Below are 15072 nucleotides of genomic sequence, written 5' to 3' on the forward strand. Positions count from 1 at the left end.
AATTGCCAGCATTTCCAATGGTTTCCAGGTAACTTTACAGAAAAATTGTACTGCAAAATTTACCTGATTTCTGTGTCCTTCTTTCTTGCTTCTGTTTTGACTTATATAGAAGAGAATCTTTGATTATGATGGCAGGCTTCATGTTCTTAGAGACAAAGACATCATATAAATAGTGTGTATTTAATCCAGTACCCAGTTAATACAATGAAATAATCATAGAAGATCAATTACCTTGCCAGAAGCATGTGTGTTCTGAGATACTGAAAAGGAAAGAAAATATATTCTCAAAAACCCCCCTGAATATAAAGAGAACTACCCTCATAATCTTACACAATGAATATGAACCCAAGTCCCAATGGTTATGTATCATAAACATGATTTTAACTTTGGGGTGTCTGCTTGTTTGGGACTTTTTTTGAATACAGCCACATGTCTAAAATATGCTAAATCAAAATTGGGAATATAGCTTTTGTAAAACTTGCAATTAATGTTCCAATTTTGAGGTCATATTTGCCATGACCATAAATACATAATCAAAGGGTATATGTACCAATGAAAAGATACAGAATGCTGGTGAGCACAGTGATCTGTATTCAGAGGAAAATAGAAGGATCTGAAAATTTCAACATGAAAGCTGAAGGAAAAACACAGCTACACATATCTTCCACGAAACTGATCAGAATTACAAGTACAGAACCTCTTTTCATTTGCCCTACAATTTAGTAAGTCCAAATTTGTGATGGGATTCTAGGAGAAGGTTTACTTAATTTCTCCTCAGAGAGTTTTTTGAACTAATTAGCTCAGACATATGCTTTTAGAAAAGCAGCTAATACACATGTCCTTGTTTTTCATACTCATGTGGAGCACTAGTGATTTTTTTCCCCTGTAGCCTCTGATTTAACCAATGTCATTTTTCTTTTTCCATTCTTGCACAAAGATACATGCCCCACAAAGAAAAAATGTAGGATAAGGCATAAAGAATTGAGATATGGCAATCCAATAAAAGAGATCTAAAAACTGCCAGAATTATCAGACATTAATAAACCTTTGCATTTTAGTCATTGGAATATAACTAAGATGAACAGTTCTGTTAGTCAAAGAATAAAGTTCATGAAAACTATGAGTTACAAATGAATCTGATGTGGTATATCTTGACAGATTATCAAGTTGTTTAAAAAAGGGGCTGGCTGATCAAAAAATTAGGTATCTATCAATGAGAAATTTGCTTAGTAGTAAAGTGAATTAATGGCATGCTCAAGTTTCATTCCAAATCATCAATAAAATAAAAATGGTAAAATAATGATAATAATAATAATTAAGTAAATAGCTGTCTTGAAAACAAACAATGTTTCAGGAATGCTAAAATTCTCATATGAATGACTCAAATGGATGCCACATACATCATGGAAGCTGGTAGGAGTGGAGAAGAGAAATTTAATTTGAGGTTGATACACTGAAAAGAGATGAATTGCATTATCCCAGTATTCTCATTGTTTTATCCAAAATTACCTAGATAATTCTTTGGTTTCTCTCTAATATTGCCTCCCACTAAGCTTTAATCAAGAAACCTCTAGAGCTGGAGATTTGATTATTTCCATTCTTATTTACTTTCCATGTATTACTCCATCATGTTGTCTTGAGAAATTTCCATAATTATGCCTGATATTCATGACATAAACTGTTTTTTCTTTCACTGGGGCTGCCTCATACATTTTACAGCTTCCAAACTAGGTAATAAGCATGTGACTTATAAATTATTCCTTTTTCTGTCTACTCCATCAATTCCTTGACTTAAAGAGGCCACTTTTGCATCACATTGTAATCAACAGCTTTGTTTATTCCACCCACAATTGAGTTTGTGGTAAGATCTTGAGAAGAAAACAGGTGCCAGAGATGATTTATTTTCTAGAGATGGAAATAATGGAGACTTCAAAAGAGAGGTTATGTGCCAGAGGCTAGAAATGCTGAGCATGAAATGCTGTACATAGAGAAACAGGGTTTAAAAGGGAACATGAATGAATGAATGAATGAATGAATGAATGAATGAATAAATAGAACATGTTTTTATGGAGATATAGTGATTTGTAAGAGAAGAATCAGAGGACATTGCAATCAGAGAAGGGAATCAATATACACAGTGAGGAAAATTTTGTATTATGAACGATTCCTAGGAAAGTTAAGGTGCTTGGACATCCATGATCTAAAGAGGGCTGATAGTCATATGCACAGTATATGCATAAATAACAGGACCATCCTCAGTGCTCTAGCAGGTTAACATGAAGGACCTGTGCACGAATGGAGATACATAATGAGAAGGCCACAGTGCACTGGAAGTTGATGCCAGCGTGAATGGAGGGAATGTTTCTGGAAATACAGAGGATAGAACAATTTAATTGAACTGTGTAAAATGAAGACTAATTACAGAAACAAAGAAAGAAGCTGGGCCACAGGAATGTGTGATTCTGCTCCTGACTATAACTCCAGGATTCAAATAATATGTGTAGTAAATGCAGCTACTGTGAATGTTGCTTTCCTTTATCATGTAGTTTCTTCATGGCAATATCTTTCTATGTTGAGGAAACTACTTCAACAGGAGGGTGGGAAATTTTGTGAACCTTGAAAATACAATTATTTTATCCATTTTATTATAAGTATGCTTCCCATCAGAGAATCAGAGTCATCTATGGGAGAGCTTCAGTGGGAGATGAAAATAATGCTCTCCAGCCAATAATGGATTCATTTTACAAGAAAGGAGTAAAATAAATTCATATGATCATACATTGTATCATTTCTTGCTACAGACTGACCACATCATTGGTGAATGTCAAAAACCATAAAACAAATCACAGATACAATGGAATAAGTTCATATAAAAGGAGTCATAATAGAGTTTACATTATCTTGTAGATGAGTTTCTTTCTGTTTCACAAACTGTTCTTGACCTCCTGGGTTCAATCTCATACCATATCCTCATTCTTCTAGGTTTCTCAACTGTAGCAGTGCCCCAACATAAGCTTTTTTAAAATTAGGGTGAAAGAAAATCAGCCTCATAATCCAACTAACTACTATAATGGATCCAATGTGGAAACATAATTTTAGAGACATCTATTATAAGTTATTTTTAAGTATAATTTTCTCGTGATTTTATAGAAATATTTTGAAAAGCGATGTAAGCATCAACATCCACATATTGCTGCAAATGCTTCCTACACACTGTGGGAAAATAACGCACATGAGGTGTGAAGATTTGCTATCATTTCAAAGTTTCTCTATATGTTTTCCAGAGAGGTCATACCACAAAAGTTACCTGTTTTGACTTTGCATGTTACTATCTTCAATTTTGGTCTTTGTTGAAGCAAATCCTCTTTCATAGGCTTGATGTTCTTGGAGAGAAGATATTATATAAACATTTTAAATTTCATCCCATCCAGCATGCACTTAATAATTTAAAATAAACAGAAGATGAATTACCTTGAAGGAAGCACATGAATCCTGACATCCTGAAAAGAGATTGAGATGTATGCTCAACAAAACCTGAATATCTAAAAACTACAATCATGGTTCTACTGAATGAATATGGGACCCTAGTTCTGCTAGTTAGCATTGATTAAGACTATTTTAGGTTTAAGTATCTTCTTTCATTTGGGGACTTCATGTTGAGTGAGAAATCAGCATTAGGAATATAGGATTAGGAAAATTTTCAGTTGAGTTTTCCAACAGCAAAGTCATTTTTGCAATGACCGTTAATAGAAACACATTGGGATATATACCAATGTCAAGATAAAGAATGCTGGAGAGCACAGTGATCTGTTTTCAGAGGAGGAAAGATTGACCCTGAGAAGTTCAATGTTGAAGCAGAATTAAAAAGGTGGCAGCAAATATCTTGGGTAAATCCTATCAGAATTATTTAACCCATTTTATTATAAGTATGCTTTCTGTCCCTCATTTGCCTTATAATTAATATACCCAAATTTGTGATAAGATTTCAGAGGAGGGTACACTTGTTTGCTCATCATAGAGAGTTCTCTGGGTCAGTTAGCTCTGACACATGTGTTTAGAGTCACAGTTAAGGGTCTTTGCTCATATTCATGTAAAAAACTGGTGTGATCTTCTTTTCCCAGAAACTCTGGTTTAACCAATACCAACTTTCTTTTGGCACTCTTGTGCAAAGATAGTGGTCCCACATCTATGCAATAAATCTATGGTAAAGCATAAAGAGCTCAGACAAGGCAATCCAAAAGGAAAAGTATTCTGAATTCTTGCAGAATTATCACATACCAATAATCTAATGTGTTTCAAAAAAGTTGGTAAATACATGGAGAGTAACAATGTTGGTGTTTGAGGAGCAAACTTTATAAAGTTTTCTGGTTAAAAAACGAGTCTGGTGAGGCTTATGTAGACAGATTTTGAAGTAATTGAACGAAAGTCCCAGATGATCACAACATTTGCTATCTAGACTTCAGAATTTATCTCAATACTATGATGTACTACTGGCATGTCCAGGAACTTTGTTTCTCACAAAATTCCAGTAAAATAATGAAATACATACATTAAGGATGGTAATAGGAATAGTATGATTGGAATTATCAGCTTCTTTATAGCAATGAATGCTTCAAAAATGCATGGATCCTCATCTGAAGGACACAAATGGATGCCTCAAGCACTGTGATGCCTCTTGGATATAGAAGCAGGAAATGGGTGGCTGTAGATTATCCTAATTCTGCCAGTTGCCACTGGTTCTTACAATCTCTGCACAAGACTTCAACTTGAAGAAAGGAAAGCTAAGAGAGCTGACTGGAATTCTCCTATTTACTCATTTTTTTTTCCTTTTAAATTGTATGTTTTCTCCCTCACTTTCTCTTCCCTTTAACCTTTCCAAAGAAACTCATAAAAGTGGGAGCTTGTCTTTTTCCATTTCCATCCTTCATATGGATCTTTGCCACTCTTGTTGCCTGCCAATGTGACAGAGTTATCTTAGAAATATCATTTCTTCCTCTTAGTCCTTTGTGTTCTTCCCACATCTCAAGAGACATGCTCAGAATGAAAGTGAGATTGATGCTTGCACTTAATCTGGTTGTGTCTTGAAGTGCAGGAAGCAGCTGTGGTTCTTGCATATTTCCCCAAAGGATACCCAATGAACAGCTCAAAATCATGTTGTCTACAGACCAGGATCATTGGAGTCAGCTTAGAATGTAATGGACATGTAGAGGCAAAGACCTGATGAGTCAGAACAAGAGTTTGAACATGATCTTTAAGGGATGATTCCTTAAAGTTCCAGAGTTCCAGTATGAAATTTGTCAGCTTCTATTCTTCTATGGCAATTTGAATGTAGCTTTGGATTCCTCCCAAAAATGTTCCATCAAACTAAAGTTTGGAAAGATCTGTAATCTCTCCACTGTTAATTTTAGATACCTGTAGTTTTGGAAAATGCTCAATTACTTCCTTCTACTTTTACATGTGCTTTTTCTGCCCTGTAATTTGCCTTAGGGTGTAGCAACAAGTTTCAAGTCATTTCATTATATACATGCCTAATCATTTAGGGTAACTGAACTTAGTTCTGTGGAAACAGATCTTCAGTCCTCAATTTATTCCTAATCGTGTATAAGTGAGGAAGGGTGGGGAAGTTTTATTCTCTCTTTCATAAAACTTTTAAACTGGAAACACGTAAATATTTTCCAGATTTTGAAAATCCTTTTCTTTTTCTTTGAACAGAAATATAGTTTAATGAGTTAATATAATGTATTCCCTCTTTTTTTCCTAAGAAATTTTGTTTTTTCTTTTTTTAATGGTTTTATTAAATGGCAGTGGAATGCATCACAATTCATATTACACATACAGAGCACAATTTTTCGTATCTATGTTTGTATACAAAGTATATTCACACCAATTCATGTCTTAATACATGTACTTTGGATATAGTGATGTTCATCACATTCCACCATCATTTCTAACACCCTGTCCCTTCCCTTCCTCTCCCACCCCTCTGCCTATCAGTAGTTCTTGTATTTCTCTCAGGCTACCCCTCCCTACTCCAGTATGAATCAGCCTCCTTACATCAGAGAAAACATTCAGCATTTGTTTCTTTGGGATTGGCTAACTTTACTTAGCATTGTTTTCTCCAACACCATCCATTCAACTGCAAATGCCATGATTTTATTCTCTTTTATTGCTAAGTAATATTCCATTGTGTATTTATGCCACATTTTTTTATCCAATCACCTACTGAAGGGCATCTAGGTTGATTCTACAGTTAAGCTATTGTGAATTGTGCTGCTATAAACATTGATGTGGCTGTATCCCAGCAGTATGCTGTTTTAAGTGTTTGTTTATTGACCAAGGAGAGGGATAGCAGGTCAAATGGTGGTTCTATTCCCAGTTTTCCATGGATTCTCTCTACTGCTTTCCATATTGGCTGTACCAATTTGCAGTCCCACCAGCAATATATGAGTGTACCTTTTCCCCCCACATCATCGCCAACACTATTGTTGTTTATCTTTATAATAGCTGCCATTCTGACAGGAGTGAGATGGAATCTTAAGAGTAGGTTTGATTTGCATTTCTCTAATTGCTAGAGATAATGAACAATTTTTATATATTTGTTGATTGATTTTACATCCTCTTTTGAGATATGTCTGTTTAGGTCCTTGACCCATTTATTGATTAGGTTACCTAGAAAACCCTCTTCTGTTCCATTCTCATCTGTAGGTGGAATTTCCCACCCTCTCCTGACTACCACTGATTCTTTTCTATTTGTTTTTGAATGTGTGTACTCACTGCCTTTGTCAGTCTTCATTCCCTCTTCTTCCATCCTTTTCCTTATTTCAAATTTACCTGTGAGAGAAGCATGTGTCAAATGCAACTAACAATACAATTTCTTTAGCAAATACACTAAATTCAACCTGTGGCTGAAACCCAATGAGATACACTAGTTCTTACATTTGTTTGTCCCTACTAGTTATTTAATAGGCACATTCCTTGAAGAAGTACTGTATACCAGTGCTCCTATTTTTTGGCCATTCTCTTTCCAATACAGTTTGTATCCTGTGTTTCTTACCTTCTCCATGTCCATTTATTGTCTTTGTGCTTGGATCGAACTTACTGGATACACCAGCAGCACACTCCTCTCGAAGTTGCTCAGAATCACTCTGGTAAAAATAATGACAATAATGAGTTTTATATAGATTTCTGCTCCTCTCTTTGAAAATCATTCTATTTATAGTTATGATGTCACTGCAATTGCAGATTAGACCATTACATTTTCTGCATTGATATTTCCACATGAGACACAATTTCACATGCAGTCTAGGTGAAACTAAATTCTGCTCTTTATCTGGCTACTGATGGGGAAAATCAGGAAGAAAGAAAGAGGAAATTTGTTCCCTTACAACAAACTAACTGATATGCATATATCCAAAACAACTAACACCAGTGCTTAATTAGTAAACTCTGCATTCTCCCACAAAATAAATATAAAATTTGTTTAAAGTGTTTTCTTGAATTAGATTTGATGTTATAGAGATACAACATTTTGAACAATGAAAGGCCAATTGTTTGTTTGCTTAAATATGATACTTGATATGATAAGAGACTTTCAAATGGGTCATCTTGAATAGGAAGAAAATATTCTTGCACTTGTTTCATTTGAGTCTCCAGAGCCTTCCAAATATGCATCTCATTGAGCAAAATATTCACATAGTCAAAATTTCATTTTAAAAGAACAGTGATTCAGTAAGAAGATGTGTCTGTATTTTATGCACACCAATGAGCACACTCTATTTTTTTTTTTAGCAAATGAACACATTTCATTGCAGAAAAAACTAAAAGGAATTTCAAAGAAGTAAGACAGTAGCACAGCATCATGCAATGTTTCTTGACTAACTACTCTCAGAGTTTGGACCCAGAGGTATAAGATACAGGTGTATGGCTGCATAATGAATAAGTCAGGCTGTGTGCAAACACTGGAAAGCCACGACAGAGAACCAGTGACCACTTGAAACATAGAAATCATGGCTTTTAAAACAAAATATGCATTCCTAGAAGAAATAGTCTGCAGCTGTGCCAGTGAAACTAGCAGAGTGTAAGCAGAAGCTCCTCCTCTCCTATTTTGTCTCTCTTTAGTCCCATCACTTTCACTCAACTTCCTTTTAAAAATACATTCCAAAATTGTATTATGACCAAGGCATCTTTTTTTTTTTTTTTTTTTGGTGGTTAACCTTGTTATTTCCTACTCCATCTCTTCATTTAGCTATGTTCTAGAGATAATTTAAAACATACATTTCATGTACAGTTAATACATGTTTGTTTGTTTGTTTTTTTTTTAATGCTGTGATGGTTGTTGGAATTTACTCTCTCCTGACAGGAACAAACCATAAACTTTACAAGAATCAAATAGACATAGAAGCCACTGGGTAGAAAAAGTCTGGTATCTGGGAATTTCCATCAGCAATCTTGCTGGTTTGAGACTGCCCCCTATGTGTGACTTCTTACACAGCTCCATCAGGTTCAGCACTGCACTGGAGATGGGTTGACCAGGTGAAGCCACACAGCCACACAGCCAGATTTGGGTGTGGCCACTATGCTAATCAACCTCTTTGCTGCAAGACACCTACCACACCAAAAAGAACATTCCTCCTGTTTCCATGTGCAGTGGTGCATGCCTGTAATTCCAGTGGCACAGGAGGCTGAGCAGGGGGATCATGAGTGCAAAGCCACTCTCAGCAAAGAGTGAGGTGCTAAGCAACTCAGTGAGACCCTGTCTCTAAATCAAATAGAAAATAGGGTGGGGGATGTGGCTTAGTGGTCTTTCGGCCCTGAGTTCAATCCCTAGTTCTCTCTCTCTCTCTCTCTCTCTCTCTCTCTCTCTCTCTCTCTCCTTCTCCCTTAATTGAAGAACTGGAGACATTTTCTAGTTGCTCAGCTGCAGCTCCACTGAAATTGGGGATCCATTTAAGAGCCTGCTTCACCTTTCAAACTTAATTTCTGGCTCCAGCTCTTATTTCTTTACTATTTATTTCAGACCTTCTTTTTCTCAGATGGCTTTTACCCTCTGAGCAGAAACTACCCTTGCAGTGAGATGGAGGCTCTGTGATACTCTCCCCTTACAGTGATACTTGTAAGTGTAAGTAGCATGTAAAATATGCTCATTTTTCAGCTGTGATACTTAGATATAAATCTGGCCCAGGAAACATCCCAAAGAGAAACTTGCACACTAAAAGTACCCACATGAGACTGTGGAGTAGAAATCCATTCAAACACTTGGGAATTAACCACCTACTAACACAGACAACAGGAAACTAGAGGAAAAAGTTACCTCCAAACTTTCATGATTTCCCCCAAATTGCATACAATGAATTAGGTCTAACAACTAGATAGATAAGGTAAATATGATTAATAGTTGCATTGAGTTCTTGAAGGATAAGGACATGAAATAGATAGATATTGTTTGCATAAACAGAAAAGTTCCCATCCTGAATTATTCTGATTCCATTAATAGGTAGTTTTGTGTCTCATTTGAGTCTGGTATCTGTCTCAGTAAAGACACTGGAATCCATGGAGAATGACATCTCTAACCTTGGCATGGATGACAGCTAATGTAAAATTAAATGTTTTCACATTAAATGGGAATGAAGCTGTTTTTACATGAATGGTTTCAGTGGTCATTCCATTTATGCATGTTTCTAGATTCAACTGATTATTCAAAATTCTCCAATTTATTAATCACCAGTTAAGGATGTCACACAGATGAAAATGCAAATGTTTTTGGAAAATATTAATGCAATTGCTTGCATAAAGTTTGTCTGGCATCCACCTTGATTGCTAAAGCTATTTTGATATTGATGACCAGTTAACTTCTCTGTACTTAAATATTCAATTACTATGTTTGGATTCCCAAAGAGTATTGTAGTAAGTCACTTCAATTGGCCTAGTTTAATGTCTGGAAGCAAGAAAAAAAATGATCAGGAATTAAATTGACATATGTGCCTACCTTTTGCTGGTTATATGCAGTATCATCCATATCATGAAGCCTCTTATGTTCTACGTTGGATGATCTGCCCACATGTGACTCTGCTGACAAATGCACAGATAAACTACTTAAAAAATTCATGTGAAAGACAAATTATCTAAATAAAAAGGAAGAGTACTAATAATCATATAATTTTATTTGCCCAGTTATATTTTTATTGAAGTTTTACTTTAGGAGAATGTATGTCATGTGTGAAACTTTTATTGCTGTTTGTGTGTGGGCCTGTGTATTTTACCCAGAAAATTATGTATCCTTGGCAAATACTATAATGCTTACTTTAGATCCCAAGTCTTTATATTAGGAGACAGGGTGTCTGTAAAATCCATGGTTTGCTGGAAACCCTGCAGGAGTTTGCCTCAGCCTATCAAGTACCTGCAATTATGGATGTATGCCTCTGAACCCCATGCATACTGACATCATTGAAGAATACTTTTACTGGTCCAATACCTCAGAAAACCACTTAGGGAGACAATAGGTATTCACCATGTATGATACCTATAATAACTCACAACTTGATCCATTCAACTTGAATAAAATTTTACAGGAAAAAAAAACAAATTTCCATGTAAACAAAAGTCATCACACTGTTTTCTCTTTGCTCAATTATTAAATTTTAAAACTCTATTGTACTTCATTGTGTCCCAAATAAATGATCACATTTACACCTTAATAAAATGAATTCCATATTATTTTTCTATTTTACTTTCCCTTTCTTTTCATATTTTTTCTCTTAAAATTGTGTCTGTCTTGCAAAACATCCATGATTATAGATTATACCTGTTATTCCCAACATAAACTTGGGACTACCTAGGACATATTTCAGTTTTTGTATGGGATAATAAACACGTGAGCTGTAAAGTATTCATTTTCCTAGCCAGTTCATCAGTTATTGGATATGAGGGGACTGCTTTTATATCATGTTACTCTCAACAGTTTTATTTATTTCCACCTGTAATTGAATTTGTGGTAAGAGCTAGAGGAGAAAACAGGGGCAAGGGATAAAGACTTCTAGAGATAGAGATGAATGGAGACTTCAAAAGTGAGGTTATCTGCCAGAGGGAGGAAAAGCTGAGATAATTAAAGGCTGTACATAGACACAGGGTTTAAATGGAACATGCTTGTCTGACTATATAGGGATTGGCAAGGAGAATGGTCAGAGGATATTGCAGGCAGAGACAGGGATCAAATACACAGTGAGGAAAAATTTGTATTATGAAAGATTCCTGAAAAAGTTAAGATGCTTGGACATCCATGTTTTAAAGAGGGCTGATGGTCATATATGCAGTATATGCATAAATAGCAGAACCAACCTCAATGCAACATGCAGGTGAGTGAATGGAGATGAATAATGGCATGTGAGTGAATGGAGATGAATAATGAGAAGGCAGTAGTTTACTAGGAAATTGATGCAGGCCTGACTGGATGGCATTTTTCTCAAAATATAGAAAGTAGAAAAATTTCAGTGAGATGTATAGAATCATTTTTAATTAAATGAACAAAGAAAGAAGAGATTCTGTTACTCATGTTTACAAATGAGATGCATAATACAGTGCAGGAACTGTGAATGTTGCTTCCATTTAGCATGTAGTTTCTCCTGAAGCAATGTCTTCCTGTTTTGAGAGAACTCATTTAGGAGCTTGGTGTAAAATTTTCTGAAATCTGATTTACAAACCCACATGACCATTATAAATGTCTGTGGGAGAGGATCAGTGAGAGATCAACTGCCCAGCATGGAAAAGAATCCAGTTCAGTGCCAAGCATTGAGAAGAATATAACAAACCATATCATAGGAATATGGGCAATCTCTTGCTGCTATGTGCAAGTTTATTTTTGATTTAGATCATTTAGTCCAAATTCCTGGAAAGAAGTTTCTCCAGCAATAATGGATTCATTTTATAGGAAAGGAGTAAAATAAATTACATATGATCATACATTGCATCCTTTCTTGCTATAGACTGATCACATCAGTGGTGAAGGGCATGAACAAAAGTAAAGCATGAAACATGTAATTAGTCCAAATATGAGTTGTCATAGTAGAGTTGACATTCTCTTTTCCATGGATTTGTTCTGTGTCACAGACTGATACTGACCTCCTGGATTCAGAAGAAACAATTGAAAAAAAAATTGAGAAAACAAAAAGTCAGTTGTTTGAAAACATAAATAAAATTGACAGACCCTTAGCTATGCTAATGAAGAGAAGGAGAGAAAAAACTCAAATTATCAGCACATGTGATGAAAAGGGTAATATCACAACAGACACTACAGAAATACAAAGATAATTAGAAATTATTTTGTAAATGTATACTCCAATAAAATAGAAGACATTGAATGCATTGTCAAATTTCTTAAGTTATATGATTTGTCCAGATTGAATCAGGAAGATAAAGACAAGTTAAACAGAACAATATCAAGTGAGGAAATAGAAGATGCCATCAGAAGATTACCAAGCAAGAAAAGCCCAGGACCACAGGGATACACAGCAAAGTTCTACAAGATCGTTAAAGAAGAATGAATACCAATGCTCTTAAATTTATTTCAGAAAATAGAAAAAGAGGCAGCACTTCCAAACTCATTCTATGAGGCCAATATCACCCTGATTCTAAAACCAGGCAAAGATACATCAAAGAAAAAAAACTTTAGACCAATATCTCTAATAAATATGGATGCAAAAATTCTCAATAAAATCCTGGCAAATTGAATACAAAAATATATCAAAAAAATCCTGCACCATGATAAAGTGGGATTCATCCAGGGATGCAAGGTTGGTTCAACATATAGAAATCAATAAATAATAAATAAATCAATAGACTCAAAGATAAGAAGCATATGATCATCTCAATAGATGCAGAAAAAACATTTGACAAAATACAGGACCTCTTTATGTTCAAAACACTAGAAAACTCTGGGTATAATGGAAACCTATCTCAACATCATAAAGGCTATTTATTCTAAGTCTCAGGCCAACATCATTCTAAATGGAGAAAAATTAAAGGCATTCCCTCTGAAAACTAGAATAAGACAGGTATGCCCTCTTTCACCATTTCTATTTAAATAGTTCTTGAAACACTGGCCAGAGCAATCAGACAGATGAAAGAAATTAAAGGGATATGTATACTTAGATGACCCAAAAAACTCCACAGAAAACTTCTAGAACTAGTAAATGAATTCAGCAAAGTAGCAGGATATAAACTCAACACCCCAAAATCAAAGGCATTTCTGTGTATCACTTAGAAATCCTCTGAGAAGGAAATGAGGAAAATGACTCCATTTACAATAACCTCAAAAAAAAAAAGATACTTGGGAATCAATTTAATGAAAGAGGTGAAAGATCTATACAATGAAAACTACAGAACCCTAAAGAAAGAGATCAAAAAAGACCTTAGAAGATGGAAAGATATACCTTGGCTTCGATAGGCAGAATTAATATTATCAAAATGACCATACTATCTAAAACAAATACCATATCTTCATTCTCTCAGGCATATCAGTTCTACTTCTGCCCCTTTAAGCTCTTTTGAAATTTAGAGAGGAAAGAAAATCAGCCTCACATTCCAACTAACCACTGTAATGACTCCAATCTGGGACACATAATTTTAGCACTTTTAAATATATTTTCCTCATGAATTTACAAAAGTATTTTGAAAAATGGATGCAAGCATCAACATCCACATGTTGTGGCAATCCTCCCAACACATTGTGGAATATCTATATATATCATGTGTGATTAGTTTGTTATCCTTTCAAAAGTTTCAATATATGTTTTCTAGAGAAGTTGTACCAAAAAAGTTACCTAATTTGAAGTTCCATGTTTCCATCGTCAATTTTGCTCTTATTGGAAGAGAATCTTCTATTTTGTTCATATGCTTGATGAGCATGGAGAAAAGATATGATATATATATTTTAGATTTGATCCCATCCAGCATGCATTTAATAATGTAACATAAATATAGAAGATGAATTTTACCTTGAAGTATTCACATAAACCCCGATGAACTGAAAAGAGATTGAGATATATGCTCAAATAAGTCTGAATATGCAAAGGGGAAGGAAGGGAGGATATGTGGAGGCAGGAAAGATGGTGGAATAGATGGACATCATTACCCTAGGTACTGTATATATGGTGTGACACTACACTGTGTATAACCATAGAAATGTGAAGTTGTGCTGCAACTGCATAGAATGCATAAAAATGTATTCTGCTATCATGTATATGCCTAATTAAAATTAATTACTTTCAAAAAATCTGAATATAACAAAACTATTCTCATTACACACTAAATGAATATGGACCCTAGTCCTGGTAGTTAGCATTGGTGAAGACTACTTTAGCTTTAGGAATCCTCTTTCATTTGGGGGATTTATGTTGAGCAATGACAGAAGACTCAAATGTACTAAATCAGAATCAGGAATATAAGTTTCAGAAAATTTGCAGTTAAGTTTCCAGGGGTAAAATCACTTTTGCAATGGCCCTTAATAGAATGCTGGAGATGCAGTATGCTGGAGAGCATAGTGATCTGTTTTCAAAAGAGGAAAAAAAGATTCTGAGAAGTGCAATAAGGAAACTGAGTTTAAAATGTGACAGGACATATCTCCAGTGAATCCTATCAGAATCATGTAATACACTTTAGTATAAGTATGCTTCCTGTTCCCTCATCTGCCTCATAATTATCAAATCCAATGTTGCTATGATTTTTGGGGGGGAAGGTATAAATGTGTGCACATCAGAGAGAGTTTTCTGAACCAATTAGCCCAGATATGTGTGTTTAGAATAAAAGGTAATACACATATTGCACATATTCATGTGAAAACTGGTGTACCTTCTTTTCCCAGAATCCCTTGTTTAATCAATAATTACTTTCTTTTTTTGCCCTCTCCTGGGAAGACAGTGGTTCCTCATTCATGAAAAAAAAATATATACAGTAAAGCTACAGTGTTCAGACTAGACAATATGAGGCACTTTTCCAAAAATAAAAGTGTTCTGAAAGTTTGTAGAATTATCAGATATCAATAGACTAGTGTGTTTCAAAGAAATTGGTTGAGGGCTGGGA

Source organism: Spermophilus citellus (genome assembly GCF_964194105.1).
Source record: "Spermophilus citellus genome assembly, chromosome: 1".
Lineage (NCBI taxonomy): Eukaryota > Metazoa > Chordata > Mammalia > Rodentia > Sciuridae > Spermophilus > Spermophilus citellus.